Source organism: Pelodiscus sinensis, chromosome 31, assembly GCF_049634645.1.
Source record: "Pelodiscus sinensis isolate JC-2024 chromosome 31, ASM4963464v1, whole genome shotgun sequence".
Lineage (NCBI taxonomy): Eukaryota > Metazoa > Chordata > Testudines > Trionychidae > Pelodiscus > Pelodiscus sinensis.
In genome coordinates this window covers 1,603,415-1,611,195 of record NC_134741.1, presented here as the reverse complement: position 1 = coordinate 1,611,195, position 7,781 = coordinate 1,603,415, and positions in this window count along the sequence as shown.

The following is a 7,781-nucleotide window of genomic DNA, read 5'->3' as shown; positions in this document are numbered from 1 at the left end:
AGGGAAAGGGGCTGGAGTTTAGGGGCCCAGTCTCCCCCATCTCAAGGGGGCCTGAGGCATCCTAGCCCAGCTCTGTGACCAGATTCCAGCTGTGCTGTGCTGTATCCTGGAGAGGCAATAAACTTCCTCTATTCCACCGGCTGGTGCAGTCTGTTTGTGCCATTTCAGGGTGCAGGAGACGGGGGACCCCCAACGCGCCGTCACACCCCCCCACAAGCGCCTGCTCTGAAGCCAAACCCCTGCGCACCCCTGCTCTGGGGCAAACCCCCTCCTGCAGCGCAGCCAAACTCCCCCCCGCGTGCCTGTCCCGGGGCCAAACCCCCCTCCTGTGGTGCAGCCAAACCTCCCGTGGTGCAGGGAAACTCCTGTGCTCGACTCACCCCTCCTGCAGCACAGGGAAGCCGCTGGCGCCATGCTCCTCCTCTGGGGCCCACACCCCCTCCCGCAGTGAGCCCGGCACACCACAGAGCTGTGGGAGGGGAGAAGCCAGCGCACTTCTGGGACCCCCAGAAATGGCACAAAGCTGCAGGCAGGACTTCCGTCCACCCTGTGGGAAGCCGGCACTACGCTGGAAGTAGGTGGTGGGGCTTCTCGGGAGTGGGGGGGAAATGGTGGGGAGGGGGGCTGAACGCCTCGCGATCAACTGGTCAAGGCCTTGTGATCAACCAGTCAATTGCGATTGACCGGTTGGTGACCACAGCTTTAGGGCGTGGGGCTCTCTTAAGCACTGGGCTCGATTCGAGGGAATTGGTTGAATCAGCCTAGAGCCGGCACTGAAGGCAGGTCCCAGGCCAGGGTATTTCCTGGAGCCTGGGCACTAAGGGGCCTGTAGTAGTTAGTCAGCAGGAGCCCTGCTGACTCACATAACTCCCCAAGTCTGGAATCTTGTGGGCCTAACAACCGGCCAATTAACGGGCCTAGTGACCAATCCGGGTCTGGGTGATAATTAACTGTAAATAGTGGGCCGGTGAACTGCAGAATAGTTGGTGAGCCCCAGCCCTGCGTCAGGGCAAAGCAAGATACAAGAAGTCAAACACTAGGACCGTTAAATGGTGCAGGCCTGATCACAGGCAGCACCACGGGTCAGATCTCCTTCCAAGTGGAGAGCCAAGAAAAGCAGGGGGGGTTGCCCCACAGGGGGAATCTGCCACTCAAGGAAAAGGGGGTGGGGAAGACGTGGGCCCTGACTACTCCACCATGTCGTAGCTCAGAGCCCTAGTAGTGGTGCATAGCCACCACTGGATTGGCAGGGCTCCTGCCCATAACATGCCGTTCTGGTCAGTGGATCAGTGGGGCTCCCGGCCATAACGTGCTGCCTAACCAACCTCCATTTCCTCAGCTGCCTCAAGGTCAGCTGTCCCTGGGCAACTTCCCAGTTCCCCTGGGGGCCTACCTGGGCTGGAGGCTGCTCGTTGGTACTGGGCAAAGACGACAGGTGTGGCAGAGTGTCCATGGGCTTGGGGTCTGGGTCTGTTACCAGCCCAGGTGGTCTGGCCCACTCGGCTGGGTCCTGCAGACCATCTGGGGGTTCGGTTGGAGGATGGGTACTAGCGGTTCTTCCTGCCAGTGTGTCTCAGGGTCCTGTCCTAGCTGCCGCTGGTGTGGACAAGGCCTCAGTTCGAGGTCTGGTAACGGCCTGGGTGGCCCAACCCAGTCATCCATCGGAGAGCAACCTAGCAAGGCCCTTTGCCGCTGGAGAAGAGCCTCTGCCCTGCTCGGTGGCTGAGAGCCAACTGATCTGGGAGCTGCACTTCTGATACACCCAGTCCTGGTTTCCTGTTTCCTGTGGGTCGACTGGGTGACTCTGGCACTGCCCACCAAACGGTTTTAAAGGGAGTTTCCGCCTCTGAGTCAGCGACAGGCCATGCTGACTCACTACAGGGCCGTAGAACTTGTCATCTCTGTTTATCAGAGAAAAAATCTGTGCATGTGCATGAGGAGGCAGCGGGTCATTGCCTTGGGCAGGCAACCACTTTGAATCCCACCCCCAAAGCCTCCCTTTCATCACACACGTGCTTTGACAGACACCCCAATGTCCTGCAAAGCAGAGCATTGAGGTGTCCCTGGTCTTTTTGCTAGAAGCTGGGAATGGGCGAAGGGGGTGGATCACTTGGGGATTCCCTGTTCTGTTCACTCTCTCTGGAGCACTTGCCACTGTAGACAGACAGAACACTGGGCTAGAGGGGTCTTTGGTCTGACCCAACCTGGCCGTAACTTTGTTCACCCATAAAGTCATTAATATTGGCAATGCTTTTGACACTGAGGCTCCTTTAGAAAGAGCCAGAGCAGCCTGCGATGGACCGGACCGGGTCTGGGCACCACTGAGGTCAAATTGCTCAAAACCAGGGCTCCTTACAGCCCCTGACTAGAGACCTTCCCAAATAGGCCACAAACTAGTCACGCCGAGCGCTTCAGCTGCCAATCCAGCCAGCAGGAAGCCCCACAAGCAAAACTCCCCAGACACCCCAGCTCTCCCTGTACCACAATCAGCCCCAGGCCTATCACACAGGTGAGGGGTTATAGTACCCAATCTCACCTACCCTGAACAGGTTCTTCTGGTCCCAAAGAACCAGCCACAGATCCCCAGACAGTTTACACTTTGGATCTTTCCCACAAGATCATGCTGGGCCAATCTTTTAGAATCTAAAATCTAAAGATTTATTAATAAAAGAAAGAAAAGGTTGAGAATAAGGTTGTTACATGCACCAGACACCAAGTTCTTGATGCAGGCTCTCAGCAGAGATGTTGTAAACTTCTGTCTTAAAAGCCCCTGGTGTACATCCTATGTCAGGATGGGCCAACAATCCTTCCTAGCTCTCTGTCCCTCACAAGGCTGCATCTTGGATCAGTAGCAGAACTGAAGTCAAGATGGAGTTCACCTCAAGGCATATTATATCCATCTCTGGTACCTTCCAAGCTGGAGCAAATCACATGCCAAGAGACCTATCCCTGTGTCCCATGTTAGCAGCCATGATATTGGCTGGTTTGCAGATCTCCAGACGCATTCCTCAGGTGTGTATTTGGCTCCTTCAGCGCCATTGTCCTTGGGAGCCCTGCTAATTAGCACAGTCATTCACTCGACATTCCTTCTTTATAACAGGCAGTGCAGGCCAGTATCAGCACCGAGTCCATATTCATAACTCCACACACAAACATCACACAAGTATATGAGAAGCATATATAGAATCAGTAGAACATAAGCTTTCATTTGACACCACACATGGCCCCCTTTGTACAGACTTTGGGGCAAACAACCTCCCATAGGTGATCTGTCTGCTCACCTTAAAATCCAATAATGTGACACAACCTTAGCGCATGTCAGAATCAAGCCCTTGAAACATCCATTCCAGCTGAAATAAGTTCTTGACTAGGGGAGGCTTCTTCTGTCCCCCACAAGGAGATAGGAAAATGTGAGCAAAGGCTACAACAAGGCACCACTGAGAGTTAAACCCAGGATCTCCTGTTTATAAGGCAGGTGCTTTAGCCGGCTAAGCCATGGTGCACACATCCAATGGCTCTTTAAAACTGTTCTTTAAGGTGCCAGACAACACCTTTGGCTCCCAAAGTGTGGCCATTCCCCATTTCCCTCCTGCCTTCCCACCCTGGCAGTGTCTGGCTCCCTGGGCACAGAAAGCTACAGCTCCGTGGGCAGGGGGCTTTGGCTTCCTTGACCATGGGACACTGTTGCAGGGAGGGATGCTCAGCAGGGATGGGGTTCACCTGTTGAGGAAGGGAAGAGTGTTTGGATGCAGACTGGCTAACCTAGTGAGGAGGCTGTAAACTAGGTTTGATGGGGCAGGTGACCAAAGCCCACAGGTAAGTGAATAACATGGACACCTGGGAGATGGGCCAGAAATGGGAGAGAGCACGGGCTGTAACAGCAGAGATAAAGGAGGGACGCAGGACCCCTGGGAAGCAAAATCTGATCTGTGTTTTACATGCTGGTACAGACACACAGGAACAATGGGTAATGTTGCAGAGCAGGTCTTTTTGACCATGGCCTTGTGCGTATTGCCCATACTGCCACACTAAGGCCTCTCACAGAGAACGTAGGCTGTTAAAGCAAACCCAGAGACGAAAGTTAAAAGGCACTCTGAGAAGCATAATTTCTGAGCACTTGATGCAGTTTTCAGTAAACGGAACTTAACTCGGCAGGTATCCAAAACAGGGAGATAAGAATAAGGAGATGAAATACAGCTGCGGTCGGCCAAAAAAGCTTAACCCGGCTGGCATCAAGGACAGAGAGGCGAGCTGTCACATATATCAGTTCGGCCAAGGCCAGCATCAAAAACAGGAAAAATGAAACATAGCTGTCATGTACACCAGTCATGTCTACATCAGGCACTGTCCATGAGGCTATCAGGTAGACACCAGGCAAACTATATAGGGCAATATTGTCACATTATCTCATTATACGAACCCCCTTAGCCTATCAAGTTATGCCAAGAACAGACCCTAATATGTTACCGGATATCAAATCATAGTATATAAGATCTTGAGCCCTAAGCTCGAGGAGGTTCCGTGTTACAATAAGAAGGCGCGTGTCATCCTGCCTGGTAGAGGAGCTGATCACCTGAGGCCGCCTCCCCCCACCCCACCGAGTCGAAAGAAGGGGTGCATGAGTCCTGAGCATGCTGCACATTCTTTTGTGTTTTTGTATTATCATTGTTGCTGGATTTGTAAGTACTGCTTAATGTGTTATTAATAGCTTAGTCTAGAATTATTTAAAATTGGTAGCAATAGGATATTATATTGCGTTGTACTAACTCTTTGCATAATCGTACTATCTTTAGGCTTATTCAGGATTTAAAAGTAAAAATTGAAAAGGTTGTTTAGATACGTAATACGTAAGTGATTTAATGACTAACCCCACTGGTTGCCCCAGGATAACCATAGAGGGATTGGCCATAGGAGGCGTTTTTATTATTATTGTATTAGCTATATTCATTGTATTTTTCATCTGCATTCTGCGTTGTCTTAAACGAATCAGAGACAGTGATTTAATATAGCTAGGCTGTAATCAATAAAGTTTGTAATTGGTAAAATGCATTTAAGTTCGGGCTTTTCTTCCCCCCGGTTTCAGTCCCTTGCCACAATATACGCCACCCCTAGACAATCTTTCAAGCCTCTAGTTTGTCAGGTAATATGCAGGAAGAAGTTGGTATCACAGGGACTTGATGGGATAATACACGACTGGAATATTGGCATAGAAGGGTACAGCTTGCTCGGGAAGGGTAGGCAAGTAAAAAGGAAGGAGGCATTTCCTTAGATATGAAACATGCACAAACTCGGACTGAGGTGGAGATGGACACAGGAGATACAGGAGTTTGTAGTTAGCTGAAAAGAAACGGAAGAGGGGAAACCGCTGGCTGGCAGAACCAAGTCTTGGGATTATTGTGCGTCCAGATGTGCTAAGCAGCTGGCAGCCAAGCTCCCAAGTGCTGGTCTGTTTCTGCCCTCCCCAGGCAGGCGAATCCCCTCCTCTGAGTGTTCCCTGCCCAGCTCCCAAAACTGGCTGTAGACACAGCGATATCTGTGCCTTGGCTGCTGTCCCTGCTGGCAGGAAGCTGTCCCACACCTACACTTCATCCACCGCCCCAAGAGGTGGCAGCTCTGTGAGGGGAAGAAGTGCTGGGGAGTGGGGGCAGTGTTCAAGCCGGGGCATTTCCCTGCATGTGTAAAAACCATTACTGCTGGCCCAGACTGGGCCAGTGCGCTGGCATCCCTCATGTCTGGAGTATCTGCCAGGGAAAAACTGAAACTGCATCAGGAGATAAGGGGTCAGGGTCCTCCCCTTCAGGAGCTATAGGTCCCAGGGTCTCTCCATTCCTACCCTGCAGGAGCTATGGAGCCCTGGGTCCCCCCCATCCCCCAGCAGGAGCTGGCAGGTGCCATAGGGGCTCACACACAAACAGGTGCACACAACTTCAGTATTGTTGCCCAGGACAAAACTTGCTCCGCTCATGGAATGGGAACAGGGACTAGCAGTGAGGCCCCTCCCTGGCAGCACCGTGTCAGTGAGACAGTGGCTTCTTGGCATGGTGCCTCCTGAATGCTGGGAGAAGCTGCCTGGTCGGAGGGGCAGCAGTTCCCTGGAGAGAGGGGTTGGGGCCAGTGGCTGCAGGAAAACCCTTCTGCTGTGTCTGTGTCTGAGCTGCACAAAGGAAGACACAAGATCCCTGGTGGGGTCTTTGTCTGATTAATGTGCCTGAGAAAAAAGCTTGAAGTGCAATAGACACATAAAAGGGGCAAAAAGGACAGTTTGGCTATGTTTACACTGGCAGCTTCTTGCACAAGAATGGATGTTCTTGTGCAAAAAGGTGCTGGCTGTATACACTGCATGTGCGTTCTTGCGCAAGGAAATTTACAGCACAGCATTGTAAAACAGGGCTTCTTCTGGAAGAGTTAATCCTCTCCCCACGAGGATAAGCCCTCTTGTACAAGAGCTCTTCCACAAGAGGGCAGTGTAGACAGGCAACATGAATTTTTTGTGCAAGAAGCCCCTATGGTTAAAATGGCCATCAGAGCTTTCTTGTGCAAGAGAGCATCTACGCTGCCATGGATGCTCTTGCACCAAAGCACTTGGCAGTGTGAACGATTTTTTGTACAAGAATTCTTCTGCAAAGGGGTTCTTGTGCAAGAATCCACCAGTGTTGACATAGCCTTTGAATCTCACACATGGCAGGTCACAAAGCACAGCCAGGGACGTCATCCACTCACAGAGCTCCACAGCTTCTCCACACTGAGGGCCTGGGGATATTCTGTCCATTTGCCAGACCAAATAACTAGCCCCTCCCTCCTCTGGGTTCTCACCCTAACACTCCCCTTTGTCTCCAGACAGACCCAGCTCTGTCTGACTCCTGGGCCTGCTGGATCAATGTTTTCCCCTTTCTTCTCACTTCGGACACCTGAGCTTTTAGCAAATCCCCCCAACACCATTTTTTAGCAAATCCCAGCACCTAACACCAGGGTCTGCATTTGCTCCTGAGGGGGGTCTGGACAGCTGCTGTACTAAGGGAAATTGCGACTGTGGAGCATCCTTGCCAATTGTTTCGCTGAAAAAAGGAAGACTCTTACTGAAAATTAGGAAACGGTCACCCCAGGTGGGATTTGAACCCACAATCCCTGGCTTAGGAGGCCAGTGTCTTGTCCATTAGGCCACTGCAGCAAATAGAAAACAGCCCTCCGGAGACAGAGATTCACCCTTCTAAATGTCCTTTCCTCAGATTTTAGATGCCTGACTGAACCCCTTTCAAGAAGCCAGATGTACAAGAAGGGCTGATGACACACCTCTGAAAATGATCTCTCAGTAGGTATCTGCAGCTGGCTCCGAGTCATGGGCGAAACTCAACACTTTGACATCTCGTCTCCCTCCCAATATCAGGGGCTTGTCTCCCACAGCTGCAGCCCAGCGGGTCCCACAGTGGCTGAGGCTGGGTGGGGAATGGCTGGTTGTTACTGAAGGGGAAGGATAAAATGCAGCCATGCTGCTGAAGGAGCAGGAGAGCAGCTGGAGCTGGCCTGGCAGCACTGTGGGATAGCCCTGGGGGAGCTCTGCAATGTGACCCTGGCTCCCAAGGCAGCAAGTGCAGAATCCCCCTTGGCCAGCGCGAGAGGCTCCCGCCGGCCTGGTCTGAATCCGGCTGAAGGGCTGGACGGCCCCACTGTCAACTGGCCCTGTGTTTGTCCTCTCTCACATCAGGCAGGGCAGGGCCCACGCTCCCAGCAGGGAGTTACAGGCACGTCTCTCACAGCCAGAGCACTGGGATGAACCTGGAGTA